The sequence below is a fragment of the Marmota flaviventris genome, chromosome 2 (assembly GCF_047511675.1).
Source record: "Marmota flaviventris isolate mMarFla1 chromosome 2, mMarFla1.hap1, whole genome shotgun sequence".
NCBI lineage: Eukaryota > Metazoa > Chordata > Mammalia > Rodentia > Sciuridae > Marmota > Marmota flaviventris.
Genome location: NC_092499.1, coordinates 63705971 through 63731060, shown reverse-complemented (window position 1 = coordinate 63731060; position 25090 = coordinate 63705971). Strand labels below are relative to the sequence as shown.

Here is a 25090-nt window from a genome sequence, read left to right as displayed (position 1 = left end):
TTTTGTTTCTTTTTTTGCAGTGCTAAGGATGGAACTAAGGTCCCCTTATCCTCCAGTGTACCCTGCAAGCGCTCTCCCACTGAGCCACATCCCAGCCAAATTGCTGCTTCTTTTTAAGCATCCATGTCATTAACTGTCAAAAAAGGCCTTGTCCTCTTCTGATGCACATTATAGAGCAAAACTTTAGAATAATCCATGACGAGCTCAGACTGCTGTCCTGTAGAAACAGTGTCTTTATTAATACCATCACGAAATATTTAAATGCCCCATAAGCTAGATGGAAAGGTGCATTCATAAATACTTCCTAACTCCAAAAGATAGAAAGGTGCACTTGAAGACACTCGCTCCTTAACTCCAAATTCCACAATATACTGCTAGAACTGACCACAATTTCTGCCTGAGGGTTAGTGTCAAAGTTGAATGTTAAATGTGTAAATCACGCCTGTCATCACCTCAAGGCTGTACAGAGCCTTCGGGTGCTGGGTGGAAGGTCTGGAGCGGGAGCAAGCATGTGCAGGCCTTCCTTTCTTCTCATCTGCATGCCTCCTTCCTCCATTCTTGGCCCTCCCCAGCAACATGGAGATCAAAGCTGTTCCTCAGACCATACAAAGCCATTGCTGGAAAAGCCACATAAATGCTGCAGCTCTTTGCTCACTGGGGCTGGGAGTGGTGCCAGGCCAGAGATTTTGGAAGGGAAATTTTGCAAATGCTGGATTAAGCCTCTGGAGCAGATGTTGCTGGGGATCGAAGGCATTCAAAGAGCAGGGCAAGCAGCAGGCATAGAGTGGGATTTGGGTGGCTCCAAGATCACTGAACAAAGACCTGTAGACACTGCACTGATGGATGGCTAAGGAAGGATGAGCTGTCAGGGATTTCCAGGGGATCCCACTGAGTGCCCCAGGGGACTGGGAATCACAGTGAGTCCTTTCAAGTGTTGAAGAAAGGACACAGAGCCAACTTCCTGAAGCCTCACCCATAGAATGCTTTATGCATGGTCCTCCCTCTCCCAGCTTTACACCAGCCTCCCTGTTTTCAGAAAAATCCAACTGAATGCCTGAAATTTGCAAAGACTTCAGGACTTGAGAAATGGCAGCAATAATGGAGGCCCCAGAAATGCACAGAGAGCCCAGCTGTTCAGGCAGAGCTGCTCTTACTGCATCCTGGGACAGGTGATTGGAGGAACCAGAGAGGTAAGCCAACCAGAAGACATCTGTCTCCACAGGCACACCTGGAATGAACAGTGGCTAATTCCAAGCCCTGGGTAACTGAGTCAGGGCAAGGAAAAAAATGAGTGAAAATGAAAGGCCCGGGGCTGGACTCTAGCTCAGGGGTAGAGTGCTTGCGTAGCATGCTTGTGGCCCTGGGCTGGATCCCCATCACTACAAATTTTTAAAAAAGAGAGGCCAGGAGACTTAAAAGGACAAGTTGGACACAGTTGGTTGACTTCACTGTCCTGCTTAAATAAAGGTCTCTTTCGGAAGAGAACTCCTTATGCCACAGTGTGGAGAAGAGCTTTGGATTGGCAGCTAAGCAGACATGGATTTGAATCCTCACTCTGACACTTACCAGCTAGTACCTTGACCCACTTACTTGACTTTTCTGAGCACCCAGGTCCTGTCGCTAAAGTAGAGCTAGTAATTCCTGTGTCCCATGGTTGCTCTGAATGTAAAATGTTCTTTTAACCAAGATCTTGCACACACATATCATTTATTTTTTATTTATTTTTTTTAGAGAATTTTAATTTTTTTTAGTTTTCGGCGGTACACAACATCTTTGTTTGTATGTGGTGCTGAGGCTCGAACCTGGGCTGCACGCATGGCAGGCGAGCGCGCTACCGCTTGAGCCACATCCCCAGCCCGCACACATGTCATTTATTAGAAGCCATGGCCCCACAGTCGTCACCGACAATGTATGTCTAGGGCTGAGATGTTTCATTAGCTGAGCAAATGCTCTCAGCTGTCATTGTTCAACTCAGCTCTAGATCCTGCTTGTTCTTGGGTGGTGACTTCAGAAGCTGCAAAGACATTCCTGCAAGCTGTTGAGAGGCCAGGGGCTTGGATTTCACTGAAGGCTTCAAAAGGTATTTTTGCCTTTGGAGGCCAGTTTCCCTTTACCATGTTTTTTCCATTTATTCTTGGCCTTTGGGAGAAGGGTTTTCATCTTTCTGTTCCCCTGAAATTAATTTTTCTCTGAAAGGATTTCTTACCACCAAAGAAGATCTGGGCCTGTCCCCAAACAATCTGCGCAGGGCTGTGGCAGGCACAACTGGGGATGGTTGGGAGAGCCAGAGGAGGAAGAAGTTGGAGTGAATTCAGGAAAAGCATCAGTGTGAGAACATCAAGGACAGAGTGTGCAGGGAGCTACAGGTGACAGTAGGGGTCTGTAGCTGGCACTACCTAAGTAACTGTGGGAACCATCAGTCCCTGTGGACAGGCTTTTGGTCACAAAGAGATGCAGAGGTGCCACACAGTGGTACACACCTATAATCCCAGCAGGGGGGCTGAGGCAGGAGGATCTCAAGTTCAAAGCCAGTCTCAGCAACTTAGTGAGGTCCTAAGCAATTCAGCAAAACCCTGTCTCTAAATAAAATATTAAAAAGGGCCAGGGATGTGGCTCAGTGGTTAAAGGACTGTGGGTTCAATCCCCAGTACAAAATATATATATATATATACAAATGGAGAGTAGGGTGCAGAGCAGCAGCCCTGTGGAACTGTGCAGGAGATACTGCCGATGTGACACTTGGCCTTTAGAGACCTCTAATCCCCCTTTCTACATGCCTTTGATCTTTTTATTTTATTTATTTATTTTTGGTGGTACTGAGATCTAACCTAGGACTTGTTACACCTAAGCTATGTCTCTAGTCCTTTTCTTTTTAAAACATTTTTAGGGCTGGGGATGTGGCTCAAGCAGTAGCACGCTTGCCTGGCATGCGTGCGGCCCGGGGTTCGATCCTCAGCACCACATACAAACAAAGATGTTGTGTACGCCGAAAACTAAAAAATAAATATTAAAAAATTCTCTCTCTCTCCTCTCTCATTCTTTCTTTAAAAAAAAAAAAAAAAAAACATTTTTAATTTGAGACAGTGTCTTGCTAAGTTGCTGAGTCTGGCCTTGAACTTGTGATCCTCCTGCCTTTGCCTCCTGAGTAGCTGGAATTACAGGCATGTACACTGAACCCAGCCACTTCCTGTCACCTCTAAGAGGCTAGGGAATACTTATGCTATCTGCTCTAGGCCCCATCTCACGTGCTGCCTATTATTCCCTAGCACTGAGCCAGCTTCCTGGGCATCTGCCCTGAGCAGTTGTAAAAGATCTTGAGTTCAGAAGGGCCTTGCCAGCTCGGCTGTCTATCTCCATTTTTAAATTCTTTTATTTTTGTCATCTTGAAATTCTTAACCATTTTCTTGGAGACAGGTCAATGCAGCGGAGATAAGACATGGGATACATGCAGGGTGGGGCAGGCACCAGGAAAACAGTGCCAGGTAGCCCACACACATAGGCGTGCCTGACTGCAGTCTGAAGCACTGCTGGGCCCACATTGGGCCCTGCTACTGAGACATCAGCAGCAACCACAGGAGGGAGGCTACACAGGGGGCAGCTCTGGGACCCCAATAGGAAGTCTGCTTCTCTGTCTCTGGCTGTATAAATAACTCAGGTCTAAGTTGCAGGAAAGGAATTGCTGTTCCTGAGGCAGTAAATGTTATTAGTGAGTTATTACAAAACAAGTGTATATGTAAACATTGCAATTCAGCATATCAGGAAATTATTAAAACTCTTCAAAGAGTTTAGAATCTTTGGTTTTGAAAAGTGCTGCAAAATTACAACAAATATTCGTAGATTTAGAAAGAGAAAGTAAGTTTAAAGGTCAATGCATTCAATGGAAAAGAATATTTTCCTAAGAAATCAAAAGTACTTTCATGCAATCTGTGACTTTACATTGTTACTCATGTAAAACTATTATCCCTATCACATTTTATAAGTAGGGTTTTTTTTGTTTTGTTTTTGTTTTGATACCAGGGATTGAACCCAGGGGGACTTAACCATTGAACCACATCCCCAACCCTTTCTATGTTTTAATTTGAGACATGGTCTCACTGAGTTGCTTAGGGCCTCATAAGTTGCTCAGGCCAACTTTAAACTTGCGATTCTCCTGTCTCAACCTCCTGAGTCGGTGGGATTACAGGCATGCGCCACCGTACCTGGCTAGGAAAAATATATTTTTAAAATTTTTTTTTGTAGTTGTAGATGGACAGAATGCCTTTATTTTATTTGTTTATTTTTATGTGGTGCTAAGGATCCAACCCAGTGCCTCATGCATGCTAGGCAGGCGGTCTACCGCTGAGCTACAGCCCCAGCCCAGGAAAAATATTTTTAAAGGCAAAAACTCTTTACATTCTAACTTAGTGGCACCATTTCCTGCTCTTTGAACAAGGGCACCACAGTTTTATTTTGTACCAGTCCCTACAAATTATGTGGTTAACCCTCCACTCTCAAAGTGCCAGGAAAACTCATAGACATCTATATTTCAGAGTTCCTCTAAAATCCTTTAAATGGCGGATTTTGCCTGTCTACTGGCTTTTTTTTTTTCCCCCCACAAGTAGGGCATCTGGCAGATAGAGGCCCTGGATACAGCTAAATATACTACCATGCACAGAATTGCTCCCACTAGGACTCAGCCAGTCCAAAATGTCATCAGGCCCCAATTGAGAAACTTTGCTCTAGGGTCTTGTTATACACCTGCCCCACCCGATGGTGGCATGCCTGGTAGACTGTTTAAGAAACAACCTTCAGGCTCCAGCCTAGACCTACTCCATCAGAACCTACATTTTAACAAGATCCCCAAGTGATTCCTGTGCACTAGAAACTTTGAGAAGCAGCAGGCTAGGGGATGCAAATCTCTAACGATAAATTTCGGCCATGCACCTGGTGCACACTAGTAATCCCAGTGACTCGGGAGGCTGAGGCAGGAGGATAGCAAGTTTAAAGCCAGCCTCAGCAACTTAGGGAGGCCCTAAGCAACTCATCAAGGCCCTGTCTCTAAATAAAATATTTTTAAAAAGGGGTGGGGATGTAGCTTAGTGGTAAAGTGCCCCGGATTCAAACCCTGGTACATAATAATAATAATAATAAATTTCAGACATTTGGAGGAGACCTCTTCCGCTTTTTCAGAGAGACAATGGTAGGCCAGCCCTACAGGAACCCTGAGGACCACGTGGTTCCTGCTACTTTCTTATGTTTCTTAGTCTTCTCCTCAGGCCCTCCCAGGCATAGGGTAGGCAGGCCCTGGGTATAAGGACCTGTGAACTGTGTGCCACAGCACCTCAGCCCTGGTGCCCGGATGTTGAACTCGTACTGACGTCAAGCAAGCATGCAGAGCAGAGCAGGCTGGTGTCAGAGTTGGGAACTTTTTTCTTTTTTCTTCTTCTTCTTCTTTTTTTTTTTTTTTTTTTCTTGGTACTGGAGATTGAACCCAGGGGCACTTTACCACTGAGCTACATTTCCCAATACCTTTTTTTCCTTTTCTTTCTTTCTGTTTTTTTTTTTTTTTTTTTTTTTTTGAGACAGGGTATCTCTAATTTACTGAGAGCCTCACTAAATTGCTGAGGCTGGCTTTGAACTTGTGATCCTCCTGCCTCAGCCTCCAGAGTCACTGGGTTTTTCATGTGTATGCCACCACCCTGGGCAGAGCTGGGAACTTTCAGGCTCTGGTCTGTCTCCCTGCTGTTCCCAGGCCTCCTCCTGCTGCAGCAGGCCTGTGTGAGGAATTGGTCCTCAGGCAAGCCTCATCTTGAATGGTATGGGCCTTTAAACACTTTTCCCACCTTATTAAGCCCCACTTATCTGTTCCTCCCAAAGCTGCCGGTTTTCTCAGATTCCGTAGCTATCAGCAGACAGACCTGTAACAGGGCTCCAAGCTGTTAGGAAAAGTAGCCTAAGGTCAAGTAGGGGCTGTGGCAAACGCAGGACTCCTGACCATACAGATTCAGGCCCGCTGTTGACAAGCTTTGGGTTTTTCCAGAGAAGCAGAAAAATCTAGGTTTTTACTATATAAAATCATCTGATTTTTCAAAGACTGGCAAACAAATAAAAAAAAAATTACAACAAGCCACAAAGCAGATCAAAGCCCTCTGCGGGAGGCTGGGGCCTGGGAGAGCCATTCTGCTGTCCCTGGGCTGTGTAAATACTTTTCTGTGGCATTGTTTTTAATCTGTGGACACCTTTGTCTCCCCGCTTAGCAACTTGAGAGCAGGATAGGGAACAAAAGCAATCCTCAGCTGTTCTTGTGCATGAAGGTTTGCAGGGTTCTGCTACTGACAGTCAGCTCTGGTCATCCAGGGGTAACCAGACAGACCTTAGTGTCACCCCTACAGGTTGTTTGGACATCTGTGGGAATGTTTTTGATTGTTGATGATGTGGGCACTCTTGGCATTTAGAGGGTGGGGTCCAGGGAGATACAAAGAGTATTCCGCACTTATTTTGTGTTCACAGTGTGCTAGGCACTGATCTGAGCATTTTAATGAATGAGCTCATTTAATTTTCATGACAGCCTTACCCAGCAGGCACCCCTGCAATCCCCCTTTCACAAACGGAAGGAGGACTAGGCCTGCAGGAGACAGGTGAGCCCTACCCAGAAAAGAACCATCCTGCGTTTCAGATTTCTGCATACCCACACTGGATGTTTATGTAGAATCATCCCTCCGAACCCTCTTAAGATCCAAAATACAACTACCACACATCAAAGGAAGAAAAAAAAATCATAAACGATTCGGTGTAAAAAATTAATTGGCTTTATTTTCAAGTCTAGAAACAGGCAACCCTTCATCAAATAGAATAAGGGTTCTATTTTAGAACAGAGAAAGTTGAGTTTTGAGAAGGAAAGAGCTAAAGAAAGCAGAAACAAAACAAAAAGTGAACCCATCATTTCAAAGTTGCTTTTCTGGTAAGGCAGGGGCAGGGAGACAGAAGAAGAGAAAAATAACTGATGGGGTAACATCAGGTTACTTTTGTGTGGGTCTGTCTGAGGATTAAAGCAGAAGGAACTTAATTGTCATGCCAATTGATCCCCCACCACCACCCGCTGAGGATTAAAGCCCAAAGATATAAAGCATTAGCTTGAGTGACTCCATTTTTTTAGTCTGGTCTATTGGGACCCAGTGTAGGAGCTTAGTCTAAAACAGCAGCTCCCTGTAATTTTCTTTTCTTTTCTTTTTTTGGAACCAGGGATTGAACCCAGGGGAACTTTAGCACTGAGCTACATCCCCAGCCCCTTTTATTTTTTTATTTTGAGGCAAGATCTAAGTTGTTAAGACTGGCCTCAAACTTGCAATTCTCCTGTCTCAGCCTCCCCAATCACTGGGATTAGAGGTGTGCTTCATGGAACCTGATCCCTCCCCCTGTAATTTTTTTTAAATATTTATTTTTAGTTGTAGGTGGACACAATATCTTTATTTTACTTTTATGCAGTGCTGAGGATCGAACCCAATGCCTCACACATGCTAGGTGAGCGCTCTACCTCTGAGCCACAATCCCAGCCCCCTCTTCCTGTAATTTTTATCTAACACATGTAAACTGCAGAAAGTGTGCTACACTTTTAGCACTTTACAGAGAACTCACTCTTTCAGAATTTTACCAAACCTGCAATGACATTGCCCAATGCAGTTTTTGTTGAATGAATAATTACATACTTTTAAAAAGTACACAAATCATAAATTTACAGCTCTTCAAACTTTTCCCCAAACAAACGTACCTCATAACTAGCACTCAGATCAAGAAGCAAAACACATGGAGTGTGGGGGCACACACCTATAATCTTGGCTATGCAGGAGGCTGAAATAGGAGGATCCCTGGAAGTCCATTTCCCAGCCACAGATCCTTCTGGAGGTAGCTACTGTCCTGACTTCTAACACCTTAACTTTGCCTACCTTTTACCTTGAGATAAATGATGACAATATAAAAATCAAAATGGTTCAGAATGGTCAAAGAGAGAGAAAAATATTCTTTTCTAAGCTGTAAAGATTTTTTTGATAGGGACAAATTGCCACATAAACCTATTGTCAGAATCTGAATCTCCCAGAGGGAACAAGTTTCTGGAACCAAATGCTTAAAACCTGTTAAATATTAGATTTGCCAGTTTGCTTCTTGATTGGGACATTTCAAGGACTTAAACCCTGGTTTCCAAACTGAACATAGCTCAGTCCTGCTTATCTTCCCCAAAGAATGCCCATTTTTGTTACAGAAGCTCAGGCCTATTTATCCTTTGTGGCGCACTTGCCTGTGTTCCCGATTTGCAAATCTAATCTGCACCCAAATAAAACTGTCTGCTTTTACTTTAGCCTCATATATATTTCTTGGCTTTCAATGGAAACATGTAGTACATATTTTTGTGTGTGTGTGTCTGGCTTCTTTCAGAATTCTATTTATGAAGTTCATTCATATTGTTGTGCAAATTGGAAGTTTGTTCATTCTTACCTGCTGCATACTACTTCATTGTATGGATATACCACAATCTATTTATCCACAATACCATAATGGACATTTGGGGGTATCTCCAGGTTTTAGCTGTTATGAATAACAATGCTATGACCATTCTTGTACATTCTCACTCTTTTGGTAAGCATATGCATTCATTTGTTGATTTATAAAAATTGTGTAAGCAGTTTTTATTTTATCTATGATCTTCATTTCATGGTAGTAAGAGGGATGTCATCAAATATTTGCTTCCAAAGGGAGCACAGACAGGTTCCGAGGCAATGGTTGGGACCCTATGATTTGAAGGAAGTGCTTCTGTCCATGGCCCATTTGTCTATCCCATAAGAGTTGTCCCTGTGGTCCTACACTCCGTGACTGGGCGCACTGTGGCTGTGCCCTCTGGAGGAAGAGGTTGAAGACAATCTTGCCATGGGCCTGAGAGCAGTGGCCTGCATTCTCACGCTCACCACTAGAGGTCAGGCATTCACAAGGCACTGGGACTAGCCGCTGCTTCTTCCGGGCAGGCTTCCTCCCGGGCTGGTGCACCTTCATGTCCCCTGGTATCAGGATACAACTCTATTGGGGGAAATGAGAATATAACAAAAGCCGGGCTCTGTGGGACTGGCCTGCAATCTGGCGGGGCCAGAGACTCGGGGCTGAGGCAGGAGGATCCAAAGTTTGAGGCCAACCTTGGCAATTTAGTGAGACCCTATCTCAAAACTTTAAATGAATGAATGAATGAGTGAGTGAGTGAATGAATGAATGAATGAATGAATAAATAAATAAGTAAAACCAAAAAAGGCTGGGGATGTAGCTCACTGGTTTAGTGCCTTTGGATTCAATCCCTAGCACTGCCAAAAAAAAAAAAAAAAAAAAAAAGTCTTTATACTGCATTTCAATGGTACCAATATCAAACATTTATTTTTTTCTTTGTGTGTGCATGTGTGTGTTTTCCCTTTACTGTGGTAAAATGTGTATAATATAAAATTTAACATTTTAACTATTTTAAGTGTACAGTTCAGTGGATTTAAGTTTTTCACATTATTATGCAACTATCAGTATCTTTCACCTCCAAAACTTTTAATCTTCCCAAACTGATACTCGACCCATTGATCACTAAATCCTCATTTCTGTCCTTTCAGAAATTTTATTTTTTGCAATATGATCCTTGATTGGAGTCTTTATAAATAAACTAGGTAGAGAAAGCAATTAATAAATAATTAGAAAAAATATTTTTAATTGAAAATTAAGATTACATATATTTGTGGTATAAAACACTGTTTTTTATATGTTTTTACAATAAAACATATAAAATTATTAAGTTAGACCAATCAATGAATCTGTCGTGTCACCTCACATATACATTTTTTATGCTGAAAATTTTAAATCTATTCTTTTAGCTATTTTTTTCTCTACATTTATCTTATTGGTGCAATATAGTTATACAGAATTGTGGGATTTGTTGTTACATATTAGTACATGTACACCATAGATCAATATAATTTGGCCAATATCACTCCCTAGCACTTCCTTGGTTCCTTTCTTCCTCCCAACCGCTGGTCCCTTTCTTCTATTCTACTGATCTTTTGCTTTTCATGAGAACCCTCCCCACCCCCTTCTTTTCCTTTTTCATCTCTAGTTTTCACATATAAAAACATCAAGACATTTCCTCTGGAGTCTGTGGACTTACCTTTCCTGTTGCATGGACAGACTCAGGGGTATGGATGCCTTGGCAGGGGTGGGGAGAGGTAATCCACCAGCCCCCTACTGTTACTCATCATGACCTTGCTGATGAGTTCAGCTAGCCCAGGGCCACTGGTTCAGGGTTCACCTCTTCTACTATTCCTGCGCATGGGTTTCTGCAGATGCACCCTGGGAAGCTTTCAGTTTCCAGTTGTAAATGTTTCATATTTCAGTTGTAAATGTTTAACAACTTGTTCTAGGGTGGAGGCTGATTTATAGCATTTGGTAGTTTCTGTGGTGTAAATACTTCTAGGCTGTCAACCTGATGTTACTGAATGTGGAGTTGGGAAGAGATGCTCAGTACCATAATATTACTATCTACAGTATTCCTAGCATACAGATAAAATAGATGTAGAGCTGGGTGTGGTGGCACAAGCCTGTAATCCTTGGCTGAGGCAGGAGGATTCCAAGTTCAAGGTCAGCAACTCAACAAGACCCTAAGCAATTTAGTGAGACATTGTCCCAATATAAAAAAGAAAAAAGGACTGGCTCAGTGGTTAAGCACTCCTGGGTTCAATCCCCAGTAGAAAACAAAACAAAAAATAGATGTAGATAACTTAAAAACTTAAAAATAGATGTAACATATATAATACCACAACATAGCCATTTTTAAACCCAGACACATGGGAGGATGAAGTAGGAGGATCACAAATTCAAGGTCAGTCTACACAATTCAGTAAGACCCTGTCTCAAAATTTAAAAATAAATAAATAAATAAAAAGGGTTGGGGAACCAGGTGGTGGTGCATACTTATAATTCCAGCTGTTCTGGAGGCTAAGGCGAATTCAAGGCCAGCCTTGGTAACTTAATGAGACCCTGTCTCAAAATAAAAAATAAGGGATGGAGATGTGGCTCAGTGGTAGAGTACTTGTATGGCATGTGCAAGGCCATGGCTTCTATCCCCAGAAACACACACACACACACACACACACACACACAAAATGTAGTAAAATAATTAGGAAGTGATACATTTTGAGTATTTATTATTTTAAAATTAAAATTTACTTAATTTTATTTGTATACAATTTTTGAAATAATTTTATTTGTGTACAATTTTTTAAATAATTTTATTTTCAAATTTGTAGACAGGGTCTTAACTAAGTTGCTGAGGCTGGCCTCAAACTTGAGATCCTCCTGCCTCAGTCTCCCAAACAGCTGGAATTATAGGGATGAGCCATCACCTGACAACAATTTAATTTTTTAATGAAGGCTGTGTTTAACAAACAGCTCACAAAGATCTTGGAAGTTTTACAATTGGTTCTTTTAAAAAAATTTTTGGTGGTGTTGGGGATTCAACCCAGCGCCTGCTCCTGAAATATAACTCTAGCCCAACTATTGGTTCTTTTTTTTTTCCATTTTTGTGCACTGGGGATTAAACTCATGGGCACTCAACCACTGAGCCACATCCCCAGCACCTCACTTTTGCTGAGGCTGGCTTTGAATTTTCACTACTGTGCCTGGCTCCAACAACTGGTTCTTGAGAGATGGTAGAAGCAGCTTCCAAAATACTACTACAGGTAACCTTCTGTGTTTTTTTTTTTTTTAAATCACATTTGTAGGTTGGGGTGTAACTCAATAGTAGAGCATTTGTGTAGCATGCATAAAGTCCTAGGTTCAATTCCCAGGAATACAAAACAAAACAAAAAAATCACATTTTTTTTTTTTTCAGTGCAAATCATAGTCAGGAATGGCCCTGCTCCGCAGTAACTGTGGCCTCAATCTTATTTTTAACCTTTGTACCTCAATTTCCCTATCTACAAGATGGCAAGATGGAGGTAATGGTATCAAAAACAATCATCGTTTGTTTTTTTGTTTGCTTATTTGTTTTTTGTTTTTTTTTTTTTAAGAAAGAGAGAGAGAGAATTTTTTTTAAATATTTATTTTTTAGTATTCGGCGGACACAACATCTTTGTTTGTATGTGGTGCTGAGGATCGAACCTGGGCCGCACGCATGCCAGGCGAGTGCGCTACCGCTTGAGCCACATCTTTAGCCCCGCTTATTTGTTTTTTGATATTAGAGATTGAACCCAGGGGCACTTACCACTGAGCCCCTCTGCCCTCCGCCCATTTTTTAAATTTTTTATTTGGAGTCAACCTCAGAGTCAACTTAGGGTCTCACTATGTTGTAGAGGCTGGCTTTGAACTTGTGATCTTTCTGCCTCAGCCTTCTGAGTTGCTGGGATTACAAGCATGCACCACTGCACCTGCATGACCTATTTCATAGATTATTGCAAGAATTACATGAGATCATGTATATAAAGTCATTAGCACAGTGCCTGGCAGACAATATGTACTTAATATATTGGCATCTCTTTGTTGGGGTGCTGATTAACATGGCTGAGAATAAAGCTACACTTAGGTCTTATCATCACACCTTCAAAATACTCTGACCAGCCAAAAAGGGACCTGACCCTCCTGGGCCAGCCAACAGGTCCTGGAGCCAAGAGCCCTTGTGAGGCATGGTGGCCCCAGTTTCCTCTGATAGTCTGAAGGAGGAGGCCACCCCATTCCTCCATTCACCAGCTGCTCAGAGCTAGCAGTACCAATCATGCAGCCTTCTTCTCACCATTAAATCACAGGAAAATGAGCCATCAGGGCAACTCTGAAGAAGACAGTCACCAAGGGACTGCGGTGTCATATGCTCTGGAGCTGTGGGGTGGGTTTCTGACTGGGTCAAGAAAGGTCTCAGATCATTAGCTGCCCATAGTCCCTTCATCCTTACACCCAGGCTGTCTCCCAGAGTCCCTGCCCAGCCCTTGTGCAAAGGTAATCCGTTTGACTGGCCCCCAGGTGTGTGTGCATGTGTGCGTGTAGCCAGAGCATCTGGCGTTCTTCTCCTACTGGGTCACCACCTGGGGACACAGCAGATGGCTGTTCCCTTTCCATCTTGGCTTTTCCTCATATAAAAAATGGGGCCAACACGCTTACCCAGCTTACCTGGACTGTGTGTGGGATGAACCTGTTGCCAAAGATGTTGGAGTGCTTCAGAAGAGCAGAAGGAGCTGGGTTGCCCTCTCACCCACACCTTTAGACTGTGCGGCCTCCAGTGCACATTTTCCAGAGCCCAGCCCTTGTGCAAAGGTAATCCGTTTGGCTGGCCCCCAGGTTCCTTTTTTTTTTTTTTTTTTAAACTAGGGATTGAACCCACCCAACTTTTTTTTGCAGGGGTGGGGAGATAGGGTCTCCCTAAGTTGCTACCTATGTTGCTGAGGCTGACTTTGAACTTGCAGTCCTCCTGCCTCAGCCTCCCAAATCACAGGGTCTCACAGGTTCTTGACCAGCTCTAAGGATTGGTACCTTGTTGATGATGCTGGCTCGAAGATTCCGGTAACTGCCTGAGCTTAGGATCTTCCTCTTCTGGAGAGGGAGCTGCCCCTGAACTCAGGCTGACTAAGCCCCGCCCGGCCCACCCATGTTGGACTCTGACTTGCTATGGTAAGGGTGGACTGAATACTTCTACCTCCCTGGGGTCAAGTGAGTTTACTTTGAGGGCTGCCCAAGAAATCTTGAACTGAAAGAGAAACTCATGCTAATTCCTGGTGAGATCACACAAGCCAGTTACCTGCTCAGTGCCTTGACTTCCTTATAGGTAAAATTGAGGGTCATAATGTCTCCTCATTTTGGGGATAAAACAAGCAGATAGGCGAAAAAAACACTTTCAGGGAGATCAAGAGAAACATAAGGAAAATTTGGGTTATTTTTGCGATTTTTGTTGGAAATAGGAGGGGCTATGTGGTTTATTTGAGTAAGTGTGACCTTTGGTACAGACAAACAAGAATCAATTCTGGTTTTGCAACATACCAGCTATGTGGTTTTTGATAAGGCACAAACATCTCTCTGAGCCTCCCATGTAAATTGGTGTTGATGATACTTAACATGGAGGATTTTTGCCAAAACAGAGGTTACAGAGATTAAGTTCCTACCAAGTACTTGGCACACAGTAGGTACTCTATAGATTATTATATGTAATAAGCATAGCAACAGAGGTACCACATATTTATTCTTTTCTCTCCCTCATTTCTCAAGGAATCAAACTCCTCCGTCCTGCTTGTAGGTGGTAAAGCATGCATGATCCTTATTAGATTCTCAGGGGATGAAGAAGCACACCCTGCCTCCTGACTTCCTACAGGAGGGACCAACTCATCCTAGTTTGCTGAGACTCTTTTAGTTTTGCCACTAGAAGTCCCACATCCCTAGGACCCTCTCATCCCAGTCAAACTGGGATGGTTGATTCCTCTACTTGCTCCCAGCCAGGGCTAGGCTAACTCCTCTGGTGTTCTCCTGTGCTTAGATTGTGAGCCTTCAGATTTGTATTGGGGGCTGTGGGTGTAGCTCAGTGGTAGAGGGCTTACCTAGCACTCCTGTCCACTCCTCATAGGCCCAGGGCAATCCCCAGTACTGTCAAAGAAAAAAAAAATGTATCAAAGTTCAGGCATCTTAAATCCTTTCACAGTAAAGCAAAGTCTAAATAAATAAGTGCCGCAGTCCAGCTGCAGCAAACTAACCGGTGGGGGGGGTGGGGGGTGGGGGGGGTGGGGGGTGGGGGGGTTGGGGGGTGGGGGGGCGGTGACGAACAACTTGTGTACATTGATACAGCAGGAGTGGGAGCCGTTTATTGTAGGACAGGAGGGGTATATATACATTTAACACAGCTTATCTTAATTAACATAAATTAGATACAGCAGTCAACCAATAAGGAATCTCCACACTTAATGACTCGATGGCGTTACTTCACAAACCACTCCTTCTGGCAAAATGCCAGGCGCCATCCTGACTTGTTTACAGACCCTAACATTTCCCCCTTTTGTTTAATTTAAATAACGACCATAATGGTTTTTACACAAACACCATAAATAATCTGCTACAAGCAGAAGGTGAGGATACAAAATGCCACAATACCAAGCCAATTGATGGCTCCAAGTAAGAAGACTTTGGAAAAATTATACCAGCAATGACACTGTTAGCAAAGATACCAAGTTACAATTTGTTGTAGATTACAGTTTGTTGTCTCAGTTCAGGTAAAGCAGTGTCTCAATAGATTAACTCACAGTCCAGGTAAGTTAGCAGCTAGCTTGATCTGAAGTCTCGTCTGGTTCTCAGCAACACCAGAAATTCTTCCACCCTCGTCTTTATCAGCACTGGGACGAAGGTAGGAACTCCGGCAATGCTGGCTAAAGAAAATCCTGTAGCATTCCACTAAGAAAACAACCTTCTGAACAATTTAGTACATTATTTCAAGGTTTTTTTACATTTGAAATAAGCCTTAATAGTGCTCATTACTCATCAGCCTCCAGGTGTGGGAGAACCATTGTAGTTATTGACATTGGAAATGATCAAACTTCAGGGAGCCCCAGATGGCCCCGGGGCCAAGTCAGGCGCCATCCTGACTTGTTTACAGACCCTAACAAATAAGTAAAAATAAAAAAAATTAGTTTTGGGGATGGGGTTGTGGCTCAGTGGTAGAGTGATCGCCTAGCATGTGTGAGGCACTGGGTTTGTTCCTTAGCACCACATTAAAAATGAATAAATAAAATAAAGGTATTATATGCAATGACAACTAAAAAAATTCTTAAAAATATTAGCTCTGGTCTTAAAATTCATTACTAGGTATAAGTAACAGAAAACAAAACAAAACAAACAAAAAATCAAGCAGGGTTTGGTGGTGCATGCCTGGAATCCCAGTGATGGGGAGGTTGAGGCAGGAGGATCACAAGTTCAAAGTCAGCCTCAGCAATTTATTGAGATCCTAAATAATCAGGCATTACCCTGTCTCTAAATAAATAAATAAATAAATAAATGGGCTGGGGATGTGGCTTGGTGTTTAAACCCCCCTGGGTTCAATCCCTAGTACCCCCTGCCAAAAATAAATTATGTAGCTACATATTGTATGGTTCAATTTATACAAAGTCTCAGAATAGGTAAATCTATAGAGATAGAAAGTAGATTATTGATTGGAATGGTAGGAAGTGGAAGGTAGAGAAGAAGAAGGAAGAACCTCCTACAGTTTCTTTTTGCAATGGTTGTACAACACTGGAAATATACTATAAACCATTGAATTGTACATTTTTCTTTGGGGAAGGGTAATTGAACCCAGGACCTCACACATGCTAGGCAAGTGCTTTATATCACTGAGCTCCATCTCCAGCCCTTTCTATCTTTATTTGGAGATAGGTCTTGTTAAGTTCACAAGGCTGGCCTTGAACTTGTGAACTTTATGCCTCAGTCTCCTGAACTGCTGGGATTATAGTTGTGTGCCAAATTGTGCTGGCAAATTGTACACTGTAAATGAATAATTGTACATTTAAACTGTGGTCTGGTGGCATGTTAGTTATATTTCAGTAAAATTGTTGTGCTTTAAAAATAGTTTTAAAGATTTTAGACCATTTTTTTTTAATTAAAAAAAAATCAGGGCTGGAAATGTAGCTCAGTGGTGGAGTGCTTCTTAGCTAGGTGGTAGAGCACTTGCCTAACATGCGTGAGGCCAGGGTTCTAACCCTAGCACTGTAAAAAGAGGCAAAACAACAGTTACCTCTCACTTCAGAATATCTAAATCAAATTATTCTTAACATTCACCTTGGGATATCTCTTCAATGGGATAAAAGTTATATCTATTCTGGCTCAGGAAGTACCATCCCCATTTTGCAGATGAGAAGAGCAAGGCCCCATAAGCAGAAGGGACTTTGGCTTTGGTTTATAAGGGGGTAAGTGGAACCTCAGGCAGGAGGGGCAAAGGGCAGGGAAGAGGCTGGTGTGCCAGTGTATACTGAGGGAGTAGAAACTCACCCTTTTGCTGACAAGGGAGAACAGAAGGAAATGCACACTGAAGTGTGAGGCTCAACCAAAGTACCACTCCTTTTGGTAAGTGGGGAGAGCATTCCAAGTAGAGGGGAACAGCTGGGCACAGGCTCTGAGATGTGACAACAGTGGCTTGTTAGAGACCAGTAAGTGGTGTGGGGAGGCTGGAGTCTGGGTATATGGAAAGAAGGGAGAATTTGGGCCAGATTTTGGGTAGCACTGGACTCTTGGTCCTAGCTGGGGAGTTTGTGGTACTGGGGGCACTCTCCCATTGAGCTACACCCTGACACCCTGCCCTCCCTCTATTTTTCCTAAGACAGGGTCTCACTAAGTTGCTCAAGCTGGCCTTGAACCTGTGATCCTCCTTCCTCCTGCTGGGGAGTTTGGTTTCATCCTGTGGGCCTGGGTTTCAGGGGAGGATTTTAAGTAGTGATTAACAGCTGTGTAGGGTCTCAGAAGCCATTTTGCAGGTTTTGCATGAGGTCACCTGTTAGTGGTCAAACTGACTGTGGTGCAGAGTCAGGGAATTAGCTGTTTTCTTAGATAATCTGACCTGCATGTTGATGCCTACTTTTTTCTCTTCCTTTTTTTTTTTTTTTTTCTCCTCTCCATTTGTCTTCTTCACTTATTCTTCCACCCTTTCCCCTTGTTTCCTTTGTCCTTATCCCTTTCCTGAACCTTGCATGGGCCCTGGCCCTGAGCTGTTCCAAGCCTGGGCACAGGTTTTGCTGAGCTTAATTCTGATATTTGCTTTTCAACCCCCTGATGGTCTGGGCAGTGTAGCTCCACTAGAGGGAGGAAATGAGCAGGAAAGGAGGGTGTTCATCTTGCCCAAGGAAGAGGAGGAAGAAAGAAGGCAGAGCAAGGACCGTCCTAAGAGAAAGGTAGCAACTTGCTTCAGGTTGCTGTGGGGCCCAGGTGAGGGCTCTCTTGGGAATGTGTGTGTGTGTGCTGGGGAGAGGGCACCGTGCTTGCTTTGTTTGAGCTTCTTCAAAGATTCACAGCCCTGTTGATTCACAGCCTGAAAGCCTTTCTCCAGAGGCCTTGAGGTGTTGTATTCTTGCCAAAGGGCATCTGGCAAAAGAAAAAAATAAAAATTTCGGGCCTGGGGGTGTAGCTTAGTGGTAGAGTACTTTCAGAGCATGCGTGGAACTTTGGTTTGCATCCTCAGCACTACAAGGGGAAGAGGAAAAAACAAACACATCTGGGAGGATAGGCCTGCCTGATCCAAGCTGCTGTAAAGGCATAAGTGTGTGGAGTTTAATGCGGCCTCTGCCACTGCTTTTCAAGGTGGAGTGCCACCTCAACATTTAAAAAAAGATTTTTTTTAGTTGTAGATGGACACAATACTTTTTATTTATTTATTTTTATGTGGTGCGGAGGATCCAACCCAGTGCCTCATATATGCAAGGCAAGCGCTCTGCAACTGAGCCACAATCCCAGCCTCCACTTCAACATTTATGGAGCACCTCTGAGAGGCAAGGTTCAAGGGCCTCAGGCAAAAGATAAGTTTGTCATACTCCCTGACCTCAAGGTGCCAGGAGCCTTGTAAACACATAAGCCCAAGAAGCATCTGTAGTGAGAAGTCGCCACCACATGACGTAGCCATACAGTGCACCAACTGCTCACTTAGGATTTGATGGAGTAGCCCTAGGAGGCAAGGTTCGGGAGGGGAAAAATAGCTAGGAGCGTGGTGGGGTTCTAGCCGTGGCTCTGCCAGTCTTTGCTCTAAATTTCAGTTTCCTTAACCTTGAGATCCATCCTGTGCTTTTAATATGCTTGAGAGATCACTTGCTCATTAAAAGAGAAGCCTGAGGCTGACCCCAGATTTATTGAATCAGAATAACTGGAGGTGGGGCCCCATCTGTATTTCCACACCCACCCACCCCTCGAGGCAATTTTGAGGTTAGTAGGCTGCTCACCAGAGTTTAAGGAGTACTGCTTTAATAGGGGGATAATAACCTGCTTCAGAGATTGGTCAGGCGAGCTAACAAGGCAACGTGTGTAAAAGTCTTGTAAACCGAGAGCAGCTCACTTCTTTGCAAACGATAGTAATTCAATAATCTAAAATAACACCTAAATAATAATAACAGTACAACAACTGGAGAGCGCACTGCAAACTCTGTGCAGTCCGAATAGTTACTACAGCTGATCCACACCAGCTCACTCAGAGGGCCTGTCCCTTTAAGGCACCCCCATCGCCGTCTCGCCTCCCGTGGGGCGTCAGACCCGGCTGGCGACGCGTGCGTGCGAAGCCTCTTCGCGGGTCAGTCGCGGCGGCGCGACGCCGGCGCTTGTTGCGTGCGCGCCTGGCTCCGCCCCCTCCCCGCCCCTTTCCCTCCTCCCTCCGCGGGGCCTCCCCCGCCCGCGCGGTACAGCTGGGTCAGTGACGCTGGCGCCGCCGCCGCCGCCGCCGCGTTCCATTCTCCGAAGCCGGCGACCGCCTCGTTGCCTCCCTCCCTCTCGCCTGCCTCCTCCTCCCGCAGCGCCGGCCAGCGCAAACTAGACAAGGGCACGCGGGGCCTCGCCGAGACCCGAAAGGGTTGCAGGCTCGCGCAGCGACGGAGTGGATCCCGCGGCGCGGAAGCTGCGAGTGTCCCCCTCCCGGAGGTCTCCGCGCCGCTCCCGGGTGAGTTGTCACCGGGGCCGGGGCCGGCATTGTGTCGCTGGCGCGCCTGGCCGGCTGTCAGGGGCGCGGGTGGGCGCGCACCGCCCGGATGGACGCTGGTGGGAGCCCTGACCGTCTGCTCCCCGCGACGGCCTGCTGTCACCCGGTTGTGAGCGGCACCGGCGGTAGCCCCGCGCCGGCTTGGCCCGGCCCGGCCGGGTCCGGCGGGACTGCGGGGTGGTGGTGTGAGGTGTACCGGGCTGAGAGGGGACCGGACGGCTGACTGGAGGTCGGGCACTTGGTGCCCGCACTCCGGGCAGAGCCAAGAGGGCCAGCGCTCTTATCGGGTCGGTACAGAGGGGTAGGCGGAGGCCCTCTTTTTATTACTGTTACTCTTTCCCTCCCTCCGAGTAAAGCTGCAGGTCCTGCGCTGGGCAGGGCAGACTTAGCGGAGGTGGATTTCCTGAGGAAATCGTGGAGTCGCCTGTGCGTATGCGTGAGCCTTCTGGAGCCCCTGTGCCTCTCATCCGCTCTTTAATCTAAAAAACTTTTCTTATTATCTGGGCTGAAACTCATCAAAGCCACTTCCTGTCTGTTTTTTTTTTTTTTTTTTTTTTTGTGGACATACATATAGACTTCCTTTTTTAGAGATTGGTTTTTAGAGACTTCAAATATTAGTGTGAGTCTGACTCTCCCGCACGATGGTGACTGTGCAGTTGCCAAAGTGGAAAAAGTTACCTGTAACGCGATTGGGAGGGCAGATGGTAATGGGAACTGTAAGACTCAGGAGAAAAGAGGCATCAAAACCAAGTATTTGGCTGGTTCAAGGGAAATTCATCTCTCAGCAAAGAGGCCTAATGTTGCTGTTGCCACAGAATTTTTTTCTGGATGGCAGGCAGCGTGCAGGGCTTTGTTGCTCTTGCTAACGGGTTGTTTGTGCTCTCTACAGAGGTGGGGAAGATTACCCAGTTCAATTTAACCACATTGAAGGTATTTACTTCCTTTTTAGATCTACAGAGTGGGGAGTTTGTCTTTCCATCCTTTTCAGTGATTAGTGCACTTCTTTACTGTTTGAATCCCTTTGGGTTAAAAAATATGTATGAACTTTTTCTGTCTTGGGAATTCCACACCCAAATTGTCACCATCTAGTGGAGGCTAGTAGAGACATGCCCTTGGCACTGAGTTCTGAGTGTTCTGAGCTTTGCATTTTTTTGTTAGATGCATATTCAACAAGAAATGAAGATTTTTCTTATAGTTGGATATTTCTCCCCCTCAGTTAAGGAGTATTTTAATAAAGCAACAATAATAGCAATAATGTGGAAAATTTTTTGACTTACTGTGTGCCAAGTTTTTTGCTGAGAGTTTCACTTTTCATTCTCATTTAATAACAAATTTTCGAGGTGACTATTGTCTCCCCATTTTTTTCGATTGAGACCAAAGCTAGACAAGTTAAATAACTTGCCCAAGGTCACTAAGAGATTTTGGAGTCTTTCTAGAACTTTCTTGCACAATTACTTTAACCCGTTTCTGAGATTATGTATATCCTTAACACTCCAAGATACACATATGGTATATTTGCACAACACTTATTCATTTTCACAAGTATGTATGTGATACAGAATGTTTGCCAGACACATTCTATACTAGGTGTTGGGATACTGCAGTGAATAAGACAGAACCCAGTCATGTCCTCAGGGAGCTCACTAAGTCAACTTATTTTGGTTTATGTTGTTTGCTTTCCTAATGGCCCTTTGCTGCTTAAGAAACATTTGCCCAATAAGTTAAATAGAAGACAGTATCAATATGAAGCATATAGATGGGATTCTGGTCTATAGAGTGAGTTCTTGGATACTGTAAAAAAAAAAAAACATGGTATATGAAACATATCCTCACCTGCTACTAAAAAGTCTCAGGTCTCCAGGGGATCAGTGTTTAAACCTGAGAACAAAGCCACTATCCAATGGCAGAGTTTTACTTAATTGCAGAGGCCAGCCTTCTCAAAACCCAGAATTTATCCCACTGAAAGAAGAGGAAAATAGGTAGAATAAGGTGCTACATGCAGGCTAGCAGGTGAGGAGACCTCAGCACTTTGCTTGGTTTCCTGGCAGGTGTCCATGGTGCTGTGATTGAACTTGTGCTCTTATGTAATGGTGCATCTCCTGGCAGGGGATTTCCTCCTTGGCTGTTGCTGGGGCAGCAGTTCCTGCTGCTCCCCTCCTCCTCTGCATATACACATACATTTATTCTCCTAAGGTAATAATTCACCTGGCTTCTAAAAGTAAGACTTCTTTCAAGTTTATTGTTACTAAGCATTGTTTCACTTCTGCAAGCTTGTCCATCCCACAGATAAAAACTTGCCTTTTGTTTCAGAACTTTCCTTGTGTTCTTGATCCATATTCTTAGCTCTCCTGACAACCAGGTTACTGCTGGTATCCTCTGTGGACTCAGAGAAATACAGCAGCTTTACAAAACAAACAAAAAGGAGGAACATAATATTCCTCATTGCAGCAACAGGGGAACTGGGAGAATAAAACACTTGCTGGTAGAGAGGAAAAGCCAGAGAGCACAGGCTCTTGTCTTTCCCTTCTAGTTTCCCATTTACCAAGGGACAATTCATGAGAGACAGTGGCTGGGCCATTTGCAGATCCACTGGGCCAGGTTGCATAACTGCCATACATAGAGCATTTTACTGAACTCCTGAGCTGACATGCAATCTCCAGGCTGAAGCTGACAAACAGGATTCATTTTCCCTTCTCTGTCTGCTTAGACTCTAGGGAATTCTTGTTTGGGGAGCATTCTCTCAAGCAGTAGGAGAATGATGAGAAGGAACAAATAGAGAAACGAATTCTGTGGCTTTTTTTTTTTTTTTTTTTTAAACTGTTAAAGCAAACATTGCTCTCTTGCAGACATGAGTATTGAGGATTAGGACATTTGGGTTAAGGGAAGCACTTAGATAAATGCATGTGTGATGAGAAGAACACCCCTCCCCCCAGTTTCTCTTCAAATTCTATAGTCCCTTTTATGTTGGTTGCTGTAACAAAATACCTGGAGAATCAGGTAATTTATTAAGAATACAAGTTTATTTGACTCATAGTTTTGGAGACTGGGAAGTTCAAGAGCTTGATGCTGGCATTCTGCAGCATCCTAGGTTATCACATAGTGAAACAGCAATCTTGATAGCTTGGGTCTCTTCCTTTTCTTAAGCCACTAATGCCATCATGGAAGCCCCACCCTCATGACCTCATCGGCACCTAATTACCTTCAGCTACCTACACCTTCCTGTCCCACCTTCAAATAGCATTAACATATAAATTTGAGGTTTAAGATTCCAACACTTGAATTTTTAGAAGACACATTTAAACTAGAATACCTATACACCTCACTGTAGTGAAGTTTCATTTAGTGGACTAATCTTTTAAAAATTCATGTTCTTAAATTATGTTACCACATCATGGGATACTTAGAAACTAGAGCAGTGAGAAATATTGTCTGTAATGTGGGAGGGCTGTTTCTCTGTTGATGGGAGTAAACGCTGTAGCTTGAGGTTGAGGTTGGGGTTGGGGACTTTGTGATGGGTATTTGAGGCTGTTAATAGCTTTGGATCTGAGATCCAGGAAGCAATCAGGCAAGCCTCCTTCAAGCATCAAGGTCTGCTCACTGGACCCTGGCTCAAATTCAGTGTAATCATTGTTCCCTTGGATGATTGTAAATTCAGGAGTATTGTTGTGTATAAACCTTTTATGTGAGAAGGTAGAGGTTCTGGTAGGCCCTATATATTCTTCCTTCTTGTGCTCATGATTGTGTGTAAGGTTCCCTTTTTCTTTCCCTTTCATTTTATTTATTTATTTTTTTGGCCTAGAAACCAGCAGCGCTCTCATCCTGGTTCTCACTTGGGTGTGGAAGTCTCTGTGCTGTAGACCTCAGCAGCAGCACTGGGCTAGGTCACTGCATCTGTGAAAGGCCAGCTGTGCTACTGTGAAGGTTGGGGTGAGCAGTATCTCTGAAGATACTGGGTATAGTAAGCAGGAAGTGCAACTGCAGCGAGATCTGAACTGAGAACTAGAGTCTGGTGTTCTTGTGATGTATTCTCCCTCCCTGAATCTTACATCTTAAAAAAGGAAAACAGCCACCCTTAATATCTGAAGGCTGCATGCCAAGAATTCATGCAATACTCCCGAAACAGGATATTACTGAAGCATTTTCTCAAGCAGAAACAGATGTAGTTCCCTGTTACTGTGGCCGTTGTTAGTAGATCCTTAAAATTACCTGAGAGTGTGTCCCCTAATGTGTACGCTCCCACGCATGGCAGTATTTCATTTAAATTTTTTTTTTTTTTAATAGAGCCCCATTTCTTGATTTGGGTAAGTTAGCCTGGGATTCCTGATGACAGTAGTAGATTGTCAGTAGGTTTGCAGACTGCATAGGTGGTGACTGACAATTCTTTATTACTCAAAAGAGAATCTTCTACAGTGAAAAATTAAATGATTTAGGATTCTTTTCTCTTGCAATTGGAGATTGGAAACAAAATCTCAGAGAAGAGACATGAATAGGGACTCTTTCCCGGCCTCATCTTAAGTACTCTTTCTTAAGGAGGAGAAACATCTATCTAATCTTTCCAAATATAACTTAGTTGCCAGCAGTGACTTGTCTTCTCCCATAGAAGTTTAAGATCAGAGTGTGGAGCTGCTTAATTCCCCCCCGCCCCAGCTAGAAGGATTCAGCTTCTAACAAGGCCAGTAAAAATGGAACTGGCTTCTGGGACTGGGCTGTTTATCCTTCTTTGCGTTGTTCTTTGTATAACAATGAGGGTCTCCTTCCATTTCCATGCAATTTCCCTTCTCTCTCCCTTTCCCTCCCACTTCTCGTCCCTGTTTAATGTTAATCTTTTTCTCATGCTCTTCCTCCCTGCTCTGTTTTTAGTTGCTCTCCTTATATCAAAAAAGACATTTGACATTTGTTTTTTAGGGATTGGCTAGCTTCACTTAGCATAATCTGCTCTAATGCCATCCATTTCCCTGCAAATTCCATGATTTTGTCATTTTTTAGTGCTGAGTAATACTCCATTGTGTATAAATGCCACATTTTTTTAATCCATTCATCTATTGAAGGGCATCTAAGTTGGTTCCACAGTCTAGCTATTGTGAATTGTGCTGCTATGAACATCGATGTAGCAGTATCCCTATAGTACGCTCTTTTAAGGTCTTCAGGGAATAGTCCGAGAAGGGCAATAGCTGGGTCAAATGGTGGTTCCATTCCCAGCTTTCCCAGGAATCTCCATACTACTTTCCAAATTGGCTGCACCAATTTGCAGTCCCACCAGCAATGTTCAAGTGTACCCTTTTCCCCACATCCTCGCCAGCACTTGTTGTTTGACTTCATAATGGCTGCCAATCTTACTGGAGTGAGATGGTATCTTAGGGTGGTTTTGATTTGCATTTCTCTGACTGCTAGAGATGGTGAGCATTTTTTCATGTA

At 43.9% G+C, this 25090-nt stretch overlaps 1 protein-coding gene and 1 pseudogene across 2 annotated transcripts in view; one reads left to right on the top strand and one right to left on the bottom strand.

The window, feature by feature from the left end:
• Positions 1-19274: 19274 nt before the first annotated feature.
• LOC114088093 (cyclic GMP-AMP synthase-like) overlaps positions 19275-25090 on the bottom strand; it is a 48257-nt pseudogene continuing 42441 nt past the window's right edge.
• Positions 19404-25090, top strand: part of Susd6 (sushi domain containing 6) — a 105293-nt gene continuing 99606 nt past the window's right edge. For both annotated transcript variants that reach the window (XM_027929452.3, XM_071607926.1), the window contains exon 1: positions 19404-19636. The gene's annotated coding sequence lies outside the window, so the exon portion shown is untranslated. The remainder of the gene's footprint in view (positions 19637-25090) is intronic.